Below are 15,063 nucleotides of genomic sequence, written 5' to 3' on the forward strand. Positions count from 1 at the left end.
GAATGTAAATGGGTACAACCACTGTGACATAAAGTATGGAGATTCCTCAAAAAGTTGAAATTAGAACTACCCTAGACTCAACAATTGCACTACTAGGTATTAACCCATAGGATACAAAAATATTGATTTGAAGGGACGCATGCATGCATTCTGATGTTTATGCATTATCAACAATAGCCAAATGATGGAGAGAGCCCAAATGTCCATTAGATGATGAATAAAGAAGAGGTGATATACACATGTGATGGAATATTACTCAGCCATAAAAATAATAATATTTTGCTATTTACAATTATGTGGATGGAGCTAGAATGTATTATGCTAATTGAAATAAGTCAGTCAGAAAAAGACAAATGCCATATTACCATGAATTTCTCTCATGTGGAATTTAAGAAACAAAACAGATGGAATAAGGGAAAGAAAACAAAAGAGGGAGAGGAATATAAACCATAAAAAGATATTCTTAACCACAGAGAACAAACAATTGCTGGAGGAAAAGTGGGTGGGAACAAGGGATAAATAGATAATGAGTAATATGGAGGGCACTTGTGATGAGCACTGAGTGTTGGATATAAGTGATGAATCACTAAATTCCACTCCCAAAACTAATTATACACTATATGTTAACTGGTGTTAAAATAAAAATTTGAATGACACCTGGGTGGCTCAGTCAGCTAAGCATCTGACTTCAAGCTCAGATCATGATCCCAGAGTCCGGGGATTTAGCCCCGCATTGGGCTCCTTGCTCAGTGGGGAGTCTGTTTCTCCTTCTGCCTCTGCCCCTGTTCACTGCTTGTGCTCTCTCTCTCTTGCTTTATCTCTTTACCAGATGAATAAATAAAATATTTAAAAATATTTTAAAAATCTGAAAAACCTTGAAAAACATAAAATTTGAGGAGGTAGTGCAGTCTTATATCTATTACATTTCATCATATCTTGTCTTTTATAAAGTTAAGCTTCTATTTCTGAAGATGAGTATAATTTAATCCAAAGACATTGGCCAGTGTTCTTTTAAGTTTTTTTTTTTTTTTAAGTTTAAAGGGTGTTAGTCTAAATCAACCATTTTCTAAATATTGATGCCCTTTTTATTGTAGTCCTAAAGTTCATTTTGTAGCATTTCAAAATGATTTTGCTTGGAGCAATGTCATTATTAATAATGTCAACTGTATCTGTCATTCTACTTTTTGTTTGTTTCTTTGATTCCCCCATCATGGAAATGAGCATTATATCCATTAGTATAATGCATTTCAAAACAACTGTGTAAATGTCTGTCTACTCAATAAAACTAAGCAATTCTTTTAGGCAAACTAAGAATTTATGGAATATTTTCACAGATGAAAATTTTATGTAAATTTACTTACACATGTATAAATTATTCTATAAATCTTACAAAAATTAAATGAAAAAATAGATCCAAAGTGATTAAACACAATTTTATAAAAATCAATATTATAAGCCAAGCATATATGTTTATAACTAACAGTTGTATAATAAGATGTCTAGAATCTAGTAAATATACTCTGATACTCTTTTTGTTTAACTTTAATAGAACAGCAAATGTGACATGCAATTGATTGTTTAAATCATGACACACAGAAACTATTGTAGGAATTTATTAATGAATTCTCAAGTATGCCCAACAATGTGACCAAATTACTTCATGATATCCAAGGTAATTACACTTTCACTAACATGATGTTCTAAGCATGCAGTAGACTTGCTTTCTAGCTTGAAATGTGTGGATTTATTTTTTTTTAAGATTTTATTTATTTATTCATGAAAGACACAAACACAGAGAAAGAGAGAGAGGCAGAGACACAGGCAGAGGGAGAAGCAGGATCCATGCAGGGAACCCAATGTGGGATTCAATCCCACCAGGACCCCAGGATCACACCCTGAGCCAAAGGCAGACAGATGCTTAACTGCTGAGCCACCCAGGCATCCCAGAAATGTATAATCAATTAGTAATAGGATCTAAATCGCGGGTATCCCTGGGTGGCTCAGCAGTTTAGCGTCGCCTTCAGCCCAGGGCGTGATCCTGGAGACCTGGGATGGAGTCCCACGTCGGGCTCCCTGCATGGAGCCTGCTTCTCCCTCCGCCTGTGTCTCTGCCTCTCTCTCTCTCTCTGTCTATCATGAATAAGTAAATAAAACATTAAAAAAAAAAAGGGTCAAAATCTCTATTCCTTAGTGGAGAACTAAAAATGTTGTGAGAGTAATTCAGTAAGCTACAATTCTAAGAGAAGCATACCTAGAAGAGCAGAAACATGCTGGAAAAAATGTAATACCTTTGGTCTGCTTGAATACGCTTATTTTTTTTAAAGATTCTATTTATTTATTTATTCATGAGAGACACCGAAAGAGAGAGGCAGAGACACAGGCAGAAAGAGAAGCAGGTTCCCCACGAACAGCCTGATGTGGGACCTGATCCCAGGATCTGGGGAGCCAAAGGCAGATGCTCGACCGCTGTGCCACCCAGGCATCCCTGGGTACATTTATTTAAATTTATCTCTTAACCTCATTTTTCTACGACAGTCTAATCTAATATATTAGAGCAATTAAGATTAAATTTGCATATTAACCATGGGACATATCATTTGGTTATATATGCCACCATTTTTAAAGATTTTCTTTGTCTCTGTGAAATGTTACTCTTTTTCATGTATCTTAAAAAAAGTAGACTTAGAATATCTACAGAGAAAGAAAAAATGCAAGAAAGGGAAAAAAGGGAAAGAAAAGAAAGAAAGAGAAAGAAAGAAAGAAAGAAAGAAAGAAAGAAAGAAAGAAAGAAAGAAGAGAAGAAAGAAAGAAGAAAGAAAGAAAGAAAGAAAGAAAGAAAGAAAGAAAGAAAGAGAAAGAAAGAAAGAAAGAAGAAAGAAAGAAAGAAAGAAAGAAGAAAAGAAAGAGAAGAAAGAAAGAAAGAAAGAAAGAAAGAAAGAAAGAAAGAAAGAAAGAAAGAGACACTCTAATCAACCCTCTGCTCATTAAAGGGTATTCCTTTGTTCATATACAGTTTATTAAAGATGTATTAAGGAGTTAATTCATGAGATTTTTTTAAAAATGCAAAATTCTATAAAATCAGTGGAAATTATTATACCATCACTATACATCACTATATTACATATACTATATGTAAATAATAATACATTTAATGGAAAATTGTGATGCCCATTCTATCTTAAATATTTTTTAAGTATTAAGTATTAAGTTACAGTAATAAATGTCAAATTGACTAGTTCAACGTAAGTTGTTTTCAATCGGCACATTTCATCTAATGTTCACCATCAAATTGCCTACTAGTAAACATAAACATCCTCTCAGATTATATTATTAGGACCATTTTGCAGATGAGTAAAGATTGTTTAGCTAATTATTCAGTCAGTAAGGGACACAACAGATGAGGTAAAGCAATTTGCACACAAATCAGGCTGAGAGCTATCACTACTCTCACTCTTTTCTGGGTCTCATTGATAAATACCTGAAATATTGGTCTCCATTTGATGTCATCCTTTCTCAACCACTTATCTTCACTTTAAACCACTGTGAGCTGGATTTACCCAATCACTCTTCAGAAACTATTAGCACCAATATCATCTAGCTGCTCAGACACTGATATCCATCTGACAAATTGAAATATATATATATATATATATATATATATTACTTTTAAGTTACTTGATCTCATTTTTAAATTTTAATACTGTTGGATACTCCCTCTTTAAGGGGTGGGGGTAGGGGAGAAGGAACCTCTGCTATTTCTGTACTATCTCATTTTGTTCTCAGTCTGAAGTTCCTGCCAAGTCTCCTTCATGTACTACATTCTTTAATGCCAAATGTTAAGTGGTTGGTTTTCCCCACTGTTCTCTACTGAATCCTGATACCTTCAGCTGAGTAATATTCCAAGTAAGTGTGCAATTAATTGTTTATGTAATAACTACTAATTCTTTATGGTCAGTGTAGAGTATCTCACTGCGACTCCTGTGTATGTATTTATAGGTCTTTTCTCTAAATAGATCAACTTAATGGCCAAAAGGAGACTCAATTTCCATCCAAGATTTAATTTAATAATTTGTCCTGACAATTCTAAAGCTTCTTCTTTCTCCCTGACTTTTAAAATTTTATTATCATCTAGTCCCAACCTGCAAAACTACCAATATGTCAAAACATCTACATGCAAATTAAGATAATATTATCACATGCATATTTATTATAACATATTATTTATCATCCAGAAATCTTGAAACACTCTTATAATAGTTGTACAACTCTCAATTATTTTTATATTCATCTGTATATTTGGTATTACATATAACTGACAAAAGATACAAAGGAAACTAAAATTCAATGTACTATAAAACCTGGCTTTTAGTATTGTATTTATAAGATAGAAATGCATAGATTGTATGTAAAGTAAAACAATTCTCTAGCACAAAATCTATTCACGTTATTTTGATATTGATACACATTTTTACCTTCTCATGTAAAATACAGTGAATTAAGAAATATGTCAAATTGGCCTAATGGTTAGGGCAATCAGTTATTTAACATACGTGAACTGTTGCAAAAATATTGCTTTTCTATGCCTGGAGAGGCCTATTTTTTTTGACAAGTCTGACATTTCTTATTGTGGGTCTTTCATTTCTGCAGACAGTATCAAATCCTCACAGGTGTTATATAAATCTACTTACATATCTTTAAACCAAATACAATTCAAATGTGTGGAAATAAATGCTTCTCCCTGGCTTTCAGCATTTGATAATAGGACACTATGCATTTCTCAAATAAATGGACACAAAAAAAATTTTAAATATATCAATCAAGGGTAAGAGGACACGTGACATAAACTGATGTTTAGAAAAGGTGATATGTAGAGATTAAATGATTGGATTTGTAAAAAAGTTAGATATTACTGAGTAATATCCCTTTCTCCAGGCGACCTCAAAGTTTTCTCTTACACAAGCTCCAAGAGGTAGCAGATGAGACTAAACTCATTATGATTAAATGAACTGTTCAACCCATAGAACTACTAATCATGTTTTATATCTCACTTTCCCTAGCCATCCTTATCTAATTCATCAACAAATTTGATTATGTCTCCTTTCAAAGCAGTAACAAAGGTGCCCCCTTCTCAGCTTCCCTCTTCCCTACCTACTTCGAGCTATTACCAGCTCCCCTTGAACTGCTATTATAGCCTCTAATGGGTAACTCTACTCCTACTTATAATTCCCTAAAATTCATTCACCACATGGCAGCCTGTGTGTTCTTAAAGAAATCAGATATTGTCACTCCCTACTCATAAGTGTTACCAAGACCGTCATGAATACTGATAGGGTCCAAGATAAGATTAGATATGGTAGCATATATACCATATATTGAAATTTGTTTGAATATTTTAAGTTATATGCAATAATAATAAAATGTTAAATAAAATATGTTGTCTGCCTGCCTTGACAATATGTCATCATACAGCTTTGAATTTGGAACTTGTACCTTCCTCAGAATTCTATACTATATATGGTCCCACATGGGGCCCCCAGGCACAAAGAGTCTCACTGAAATTCTGCCCTGCTTCTCCCACATTCCATTACCTTGCCTAAGATCTCAAGGTATAGCCCCTGCATGAATTTGGTCATTCCAACTTTTACATTCTAGCTATGTCTATACCCCTTGAAAATAGCCACACTTTGAGACTCAAGTGAATGCATTGTTTATGCAGTATGCCTTCTGGAGAATGAAACTGAGTAGGCCTTTAAAACCAACGTAGAGCTACTTGGGCAGAAAATTCTTGAGTCTCAGGCACCTAAAGCATCTGGGGTAAGAAGGGAAAGACATATAGAGGTCCACATCTTTGTTCCTACCTAATCTTCTTCCTTTATCAGAGCATAGCTGGAGGGAGACTGAAGGAACAGAGAAGAGATGTCTCTTGCCTTCGATTAAGAATAACACCTAGAATAAAATCCGCGCTCTTCATCATGATCTATAACAACATATTGATATGACACTTCTCCAGCTTTCAAAGCTTCTTCATTCATATTTTTTGTTTCCAGTAGCTGTGAATCAGGAGTCTGGGCACGGCTAACCTTAGTATTTTCCTGAGATCTCATGAGGCTATAAACAATGTATCAGCTGGGCTCCATTTTCATCTTGAAATGAGTTTGTGAGTAATAATGATGTAAGTTAAAAACATGGAAGGCACTGTGTACAACCAGCAAGATGTGAGAGCAGCTTCAAGTTGAGAGCCAGGAAGGTTATTCTGTCAATAGCCTGAATGAATTTGCAGGTGGATTCTTCCAAAGTTTAGCCTCCAGATAGGAATGCAGTGTGGCCAACATCTTTTACTGCATCTTCATGAGATTCTGAGCAAATGGTTCAGCTATTAGGTGCTCAGAGACCTTACTCAAGGATTGTGAAATAATAAATATGTTATTTTAAACAACTAATGTTGTGGTAATTTGTTGTGAAGGATAGAAAACTATTATAGGAACACCTGGGGGGCTTAGTCAGTTGAACATCTGTCTTCGACTCAGGTCATGATGATTGGGTCCCAGGATCAAGTCCCGCATTCCTGTTTCTCTCTCGCTCTGCCCCTCTCCCTGCTCATGCTGTCTCTTTCTCTGTCAAATAAATAAATAAAATCTTAAAAAAAAACCCTACTATAAACTGTTATACTGCTTCTCAATTTTCTTTTCTTTGTACTTCCATTTCTTACTTCATTACTTACTTTCTTCTTTCCAAAAATATTATTAAGCATTATTATTGTGCCAGCCCACATTTTAGGTCCTGGAGGCACTTAGACCAGGCTTTGGGAGTCTAACAAATTTAGGTTCAGTCATCTGTTTACACTACACCTACTTCTAGAAAGGGCTTAAGGAAATTAATAGTGGAAATGCATATTTAAATGTGAGTGAAATAACTATAACAAAAACAATAGATAAACCAGAAATATTACTGAGAAGTATTACATTTATTAACCTTGTTAAAGAGATTTACTGAATAATTAGTATTCATTTAAAAAAATCTACAATCATATGGATTTTTAAGTTTCCAAGACTTCAAAAAGTTATTTCTTTTATTTTTCTGCAATGATCTACTAGAATCTTAGAATTTTAAGATTCTAAGTTGTCTTTATTTTTCCTGTTTTGTACTGAGTTTCAAACATTTTGATGTATGGCATTTTTACAAGTTTGTCCCATTCTAGGCCTTAAAACAAAATTTGAGTTATTTCCTATCAGTAATGAATCAATTATTGAGTTTCACTTTAGTCAAAAAAAAAAAAAAAGATTCTCTTCAGGAACATTCTGACTCATGTAGTATTCTAAACAGAGCTTAAAATCCATTGTCTACATAATTTATACAGAAAGGCAGTATGGGATACTGAGAGGAATAGCAGATTCTCTGTCATAAGGTTTGTATCTTATCTCTGTCACTTGTTAGCACTGTAACTTTCGGCAACTATTTTAACTTACTGAAGCCTTGATTTTTCACCAATTTTAAAGCTTTTCATCTATAAAAGAGATTAAATATTTCAAAAAAAAATCCTAAAAGTTTATATAGTAAATGCAAAATATAAGTAGTGAAATACTGAACTAACCACATTATAGGTAAGTTAGAATTTTGTTCAGAAATGCAATTTAAATGCCTCAAATTAATCATCCTCTCAGAAGGAAAAGATAGTGTAAATCTTACTCTGGTTACTTAAGAAATGTCAATAGGGATAAAATCAGGGAGGAAATACTTAAAGCCTGCCTAATAGTGTACATCTATAAATTTAGAAAAAAAAGGCAGAAATTCTTCTTTTATTTAATTTGGTGACCAATTACCCAGCATGCAATTCTAGACAGGAACACTGGGCCATTCAAATTTGAAGAGTGAACACTTGAGAAAGAATAGGCAAAAAACTTGGGATTTAATGGGGTTACTAGGAACACAGATATGACAATCTTCAAAGCTACTAGCAATTTCAGTTGATTTTTCTGGTTGAAAGGCTCTAGCTGATGACCACAAATCAATTACAGTTAACTTATTTTTCCCCACTGTTCAAAGATTAGACTTGAACAGCAAGGGGCTTGTTTCTATGAACAGAGGGTATCACGAACAATTGGGAGTTATTCTCTCAGTAGGGAGCCTTGGCAAATTGAAATACTATGGAAAAAAGAATCTTTAAAAAAATCCTAAAAAAATAAAGATGGAAAATTCTGAACACTTTATCTTAACAACAACCAAAAAAGTCCCAAACACAAACCATTTGTCTGGAAGTATTTGTAGATAAAATCTCAGTAAGTAAATCAAACAATTTTTTTCACCATATATGCATGTAAATGTACTATGTGTAATAAAGCCATATTTTTCAATCTGCAGCTGCTGTAATAAAATCCCTTGTTTGCCAAAATACTTCTAAAATAACATAACCACGGAACATTTATATTTAAAAAAATATTTCAGGACACTGGATAATATATTATTTAGCAAAATTTCATAAAGTAAAAAATTTACAACTTCATTTATCCCTATATTCAGAAGTCTTTTAAATAAAATATTCAGAATTATGGTGAGATCTGAATTCAAATTGCATGCATTCATGTAGTAAAATATAGGTACAAAATTGAAGGAAGAAGAGATTCAAAGAAGATTTAGGTAAACAGTACTTCCCTTTTTCAAAAGTTGCCTGTAAGATGGTCATCTTACATTTCCAAATCTCAGCTGTCTGTAAGATGAAGATCCTGACAAATAGTGCTCAATAGGATTATATTATTAGAAAGAAGCAAATGGTAGGATAGGGCCATTGTTAACAAGAAAGCATATCATAAATATAAATTTTCAGACTTTCTATTTTATGTAACCCTTTATGAAATGGTATATAAATTATTCTCTTTCAGTCTCTTTTGTATATGATTATTCATGACTGGGATTTTCAGGCTTTTTGTTGCTTTAATGCATGCTTTTCTGATCATTCCATTAGTCATTACATCCTATCAGAATAATTGATGTTTAGGAAAAAAGAGTTATCTTTTACAAAGCATTTCTGTAACTTTGGTAAGTGTAATAACAAACTTTCTTATGAGGCCTGAAAATAGCCCAAAACATTCATATAGTCCACATTTAGATCAATAATCTGTGGAAATGAAAATCAGCAATATTATTTGGATAAATTGTTTTAGAATACTCTTTGATGTGTAATTAGAACAAAATAATTGTATTTCAATTAAGGATATTTTTGTTGTTGTTGTTCAAAACATGATTTTGCCATAGGTGATATCTTCGGAGGATAAATGAAGACAACTGTCAGACTATTTTCACATAATGGATTTTACAAAACAATACTTAGATAGTTAATTGTGTCTAGATGCATTTTGGTATTACATCTTTTTAAAATGATTGTAGGCATAAATGAACTGCAAAAATAAACATTTTCTCTATACCTTAAAATATTCCCAGAAGTAACAAGATAGTGCTTCAAGTAAGTCTTACAAGGAACAATAAAAATGGAAGACAAGGTGCTCTCAAAATGCGTAATTACTCTTCTACTAATATGTTATGTTTCACGTGACAGTTCTTAATAAACAACTGATACAATATTGTCATAGCAAATGCACCCATAATATGTGATGTGAAAGATTTATTTCTATACTAAGTTATTGCTAGGTTATTGCTAGAAGAATTAAAAAGTCTAAATAATACTAATGGACTGAGTCCACATCTGCATTATATCCTCAACCCTATTACCTTTACATTCCAACAAAATTTCTCTGCTGCAAGAAGGTAACAAAATGATTTATATCTGACCACCACACCTACAACAAATTGATCAAAACAATTTTTTGGAAACAAATTTAATGCCTCTTTATTAATCATTTATAATTGCAGGTTTATATAAATATGGATATAGATGATAGAGACAGAATTAGAAATATATGCATTGTTCCTTAGACTTTTTCTGCCATGTTAATAAATAAATTTGAATCAAGAAATATGGCCAAAATAGCATATTACTTATTATAAGCAAAAATAAAAAGCATGTAGCTAAATGTGGGTCATTAACATTCTATAGAAATAATATGTCATAAGAGAGCCTGGGTGGCTCAGTCAGTTAAGCATCTGCCTTCAGCTCAGGCCATGTTCTTGGGGTCTTGGGATTGAGGCTTACATCAAGAGCCTTTCTTGGCGGAGAGTCTGTATCTCCTTCTCCCTCTGCTTCTCCTTCTCACTCTTGTTCTCTTTCTCAAATAAATTAATAAAATCTTAAAAAAGGAACTAATATGTGATATTATACATTTGATTGGTTATAACCTACATTTTATAAAGTTTTTTCACTATATGCAATCCACTTATAAAATCGTGCAAGACTTTGTTATTTTAAGATACGACTGTTATTTGGGAGACTTATGGAATTAGTCTTTAACTTACAGTTCCTTTCACATGGATAATACAAAATATTTAGAAACATTTGATATAATATTTATCATCACTGATTCTGATTCTAATAAAAATTAATGTCTTTTTTAAAAAGTCTTAATATATTTCTCAGTGTTTTAAAAAACAGTGATCAATTTCATATTTAAGTTTCTCTTATTTGAGGTCACAGTAGACAATGTTCTAGAAAAGTGAAGTGATTGAGAAAGTAAAGGATATTATTCATAACTTAAGAAAATTAGTTACACCTGTTAGACTTATTCAGCATTCATGACAGCTGGTATTAAACATTCAAGACCCTGGTATTTTGATAACAAGGAATAATATGAACAATGGGCCGTGCTCTCTTCGAATGTCAAGGGTGAAGATGGTTAATTAAGCCATTCAGATGTCTATAGAGCAGATGAAGTGAAATACAAATAAGTAGATGCAAATAATGAAACATATCCTAGGAAGCAATTCATGTGATTCCTATTCATAAATGGAGGCCAAGGATAATATTTATCCATTATTCCTTTTGGAAATGATGTTAAAAAATGACACCATAAAAAAGCTTAAAGAGATATATATTCATTAAATCCATAGTAAAAATCTCAAGAAACATTGATGTTCTCAAAATTAATAAGAAGGAACATGTGATAATAATAATGTCACTAATACAACATTGAAGCATTAAAAAAATTCCAAGGCAGAAACCTTTTTGCATAGTTATCATATAATATGCCTGCTTAGGTATCATTAATTCCGTGTTTAAGAAGCGTTTAAGAGGGGCAGCCCCAGTGGCTCGGCGGTTTAACGCCACCTTCAGCCCAGGGTGTGATCCTGGAGACCCAGGATCAAATCCTGCATCCAGCTCCCTGCATGGAGCCTGCTTCTCCCTCTGCCTGTGTCTGCCTCTCTCTGTGTCTGTGTCTCTCATGAATAAATAAATAAAACCTAAAGAAGAAAAAAAGAAAGTGTTTAAGAAACTAATGTTTATCAAAGAGGATATGTGCATAGCATTTTATAATACAATTTAGTAATAACACAAATCTATATGATGTTTAGAATTTTAAGCAAAGAAATTTTAAAGGAATGGCATTAGCTATTGTAGCATGATGTATTTAGAATTAATATACTTTTAAAGTTGCTCTTTCAAGGTGCTAGAGTTGGAAAGACAGTCTACAGATATAAAAATCTGAGAATAAGAAAAGAAATTATTTATGCAAAATCACAGCTGGTCAGTTATAGAACCAAGATAGAAACTCATATTACAAATTCATTAAAGAAACATACCCTTTATTGATACTTACTGAAAAGTAAGCACAAGGTACCTGAGACAGAAAGATGACTAGGTCATGGAGATATTATTCTAGGAAGGATTATTCTGGCAAGTGTAAGGAAGTAGTATAAAATGATATAAGAATGGACTTCCACTTCTGAGAAGCCAGTTTAGACTATTTTTTTTTATTTCTCACACTAAATAAACTAAAAACTCTGCAAATTGCACCTATTCCAGAACACAAAGAACAGTAGGGTTTTCTGTTTTCTGTTTTTTTTTTTTTTTTTTTTTTTGAGTTTCCAACATTTTATTTTTGCTTCGTGTCTCCCAGAATGGGGGCTGAAGAAGCCAGCAATCTAGATACGCCAATAAGCACAGACCAAAAAAGCCACAACAAAGGTTTGCTCTTTGTAGCTACAAAAAATATTTTAGCAATAAGATAGTATCTCATTTTGGCTTTTATTTGCATTTCCCTGATGACTAATGATGTTGAGCAAGTTTTCATATGCTTTGTGTATCTCTGGCAAAATTTCTATTCAAGGTTTTGCTAATTTTTAATTGGATAGTTTTTGTTTTTGCTGTTAAGTTTGAGAGATGTTTATATATTTTGGAAATAAGTCCCTTTACATTTGTAGTTTGCAAATATTTTTCTTTTCCATTTCATAGGTTATCTTTTCATTCTGTTGATTGGTTCCTTTGTAGCATGGAGGTTTTAAAATTTGATTCAGTCTCATTTGTCTGTCTGCTCTTATTGAATGTGCTTTTGGTGTCATAACCAAGAAATCCTCCTTGGTTAAGTTTATTCCTATGCATTTTATTCTTTTTGATCCTATTGTCAATTGGATTGTTTTAATTGCTTTTTAAAAATTATTCGTTGTTAGTATATAGAAATGCGACTGACTTGTGTGTGATTTTATATCTTACGACTTCTCTGAATTTGCTTAGAGGTTCTAATAATTGTTGGTGCAACCTTTAGGGTTTTCTAGATCATATCATTTATGGATAGAGAATGTCATTACCTCTATTAATTTGAATGTTTTTCATTTCTTTTTCTTTAACTGCTCCATCTAGGACTTCCAATACTATGTCGAGAAGTGCTGAAAGTCAAGTAGCGATGGGCATCCTTATCTTGTACTTGATCTCACAGAGAAAGTTTTCAGTTTTTTACCATTCAACGTGATGTTAGTTGTGGGCTTTTTGTAGATGATCAATATTATGTTTAATGAATTTCCTTCTTTATTAGAGGGTTTTTTTAAATGAAAGATTGATTTTTTTTCAAATGTTATTTCTGTTCATTGAGATAATCGTGTGTTTTTTATTCTTCATTCTGTTAATGTGTGCATTATATTGATTGGTTTTCATATGTTAAAATATCCTTGCATTCCAAGCAATAAACTCCTTTAGGTCAAGATACATATATATAATCCTTTTAAGTGTTATTAAATTTGGTTTGCTTATATTTTGTTGAGAATTTTGTTTGAGAATTCATCAGGGATATCAGTCTTTGGTTTACTTGTAACATCTGTCAGGTTTTGGCATCAAGGTAATGCTAACCCAATAAAAAAGGTTTTTAGAAGTATTCATTATTCTTAAATTTTGAGGGGAGGAATCTGAAGAAGATTGGTGTTAATTCTTTAAATGTTTGGTAGAATTCTTTCAGTTAAGATGCCTGGCCCAAGGGTTTTTGGGGGAGAATTTTTATTTTTGATTACAAATTCAGTCTTTATAGTTGTGAGTCGGCTTAGATTTTTTATTTCTTCAAGATGCAGTATTAGTAGGTTTTGTGCTTCTAGAAATTTATTCGTTTTTTGGTATGTTATCTAATTTGTTGGTGTGTAATTGTTCACATTTATCTATTATTCTTTTTAATTTCTATGATATCTATTATAATTTCTCCTCTTCTATGCTTCCATTTCTATTTTTTATTGAGTCCTTTCTCTCTCTCTTTTCTTAAGGATTTTATTTGAGAGAGCAAAAGCAGTGGGGAGTGGCAAAGGGCCTCCTCACTAAGCAGAGAGACCGATTCTAAGCTTGATCCCAGAACCCAGATTATAACCTGAGCTGAAGACAGATGCTTAACTAAGTCACCAAGGAGACCTGTCTTTTATCTTTATTCTTTGTCTAGTTAAGGATTTCTCATCTTTATTATATTTTTCAAAGAATAAACCACTTTTGTCGGGTATTATTTTGTTTTTGTTTTTGTTTTTCTGTTTTTGTATCTCAAGTTCTGCTCCAATTTTTATTATTTTCTTTTGTCTGTTAACTTTGAGTTTATTTTATTCGTCTAGCTTCTTATGGTGTAAAGTCAAGGCTGTTGAGTTGAAATTTTTGTCTTTAATAATGTAGGCATTTGCAACTGTGAATTTCCCTCTTCTTATGGTTTTTGTTGTACCACATAAGTTTTGATGTTGTATTTTCATTTTCATTTGTCTCAAGGTATTTTCTACTTTCCCTTGTGACTTCCTCTGTGATCTGCTGTTTGTTTAAGCATGTACTGTTTAATTTCCACATATTTGTGATTTTTCCAGTGTCCATTTTGCTATTGATTTTTAGCTCCATTTCATTGTGGTCAAAAAGGATGCTTGGTATGATTTAAATCTTCCTAAATTTGTAAAGACTTATTTTATAGCCTAACATATAATTATCCTGGAGAATGTTCTATATACTCCTGAGAAGAATGTGCATTCTACTGCTGCTGGGTAGAATCTGTATGTATGTATTGGTCTAGAGTGTTTGAGTTCTTTTGATCATCTGTCTGGATTAACTATCCATCACTGAAAGTGCAGCATTGAAATCTCCTACTACTTTTATATTATGATTTCTTCCTTCTATCCTATCAAGTTTGCTATATATATATATGAATATACATGAATTTATGTATTTATGTATTTATGTATTTATAAAATTATTATAGCTTCCTAGTGAGTTGATGTTTTTATCATTATATAGTATTCTTGTCTCCTGTGACAGTATTTGATTTAAAGTATAAAAGTATAAAGTATAAAAGTGTATCTGGTCTGATATAACTATAGCCACCCCTATTCTCTTTCCCCCTTCCTCTATTCTCTTTTGGTCATCACTTGCATGGAGTTTATTTTTCCATCCCTTTACTATCAGTGTATGTATATCCTTATATTTAAAATAAGTCTTTGGTAGATACTGTAGAGTTGGATCTCATTTTTTAAAATTATTTTATTTATAAAATTATTTTATTTATTTACTCATGGGAGACAGAGAGAGACGCAGAGACACATGACAGATGGAGAAGCAGGCTCCATGCAGGGAACCTAATGTGGGACTCAATCCCAGGACCCCAGAATTATGACCTGAGCTGAAGGCAGATGCTCAAATGCTGATCCACCCAGGTGTCCCAGATATCATTTTTTAAAATC

The 15,063-nt window shown here is 32.6% G+C and overlaps 1 long non-coding RNA gene across 3 annotated transcripts in view; it reads left to right on the top strand.

Annotated features, from left to right (window-relative positions):
- The first annotated feature begins 7,333 nt into the window (after positions 1-7,333).
- Positions 7,334-15,063, top strand: part of LOC112661808 (uncharacterized) — a 31,353-nt gene continuing 23,623 nt past the window's right edge. Inside the window, exon 1 of one of the 3 annotated variants that reach the window (XR_003137990.2) lies at positions 7,334-7,405. This is a non-coding gene — a long non-coding RNA (uncharacterized LOC112661808). The remainder of the gene's footprint in view (positions 7,406-15,063) is intronic. The other 2 variants (XR_007407569.1, XR_003137991.2) reach the window with 2 other exon arrangements.

Source organism: Canis lupus, chromosome 31, assembly GCF_003254725.2.
Source record: "Canis lupus dingo isolate Sandy chromosome 31, ASM325472v2, whole genome shotgun sequence".
NCBI lineage: Eukaryota > Metazoa > Chordata > Mammalia > Carnivora > Canidae > Canis > Canis lupus.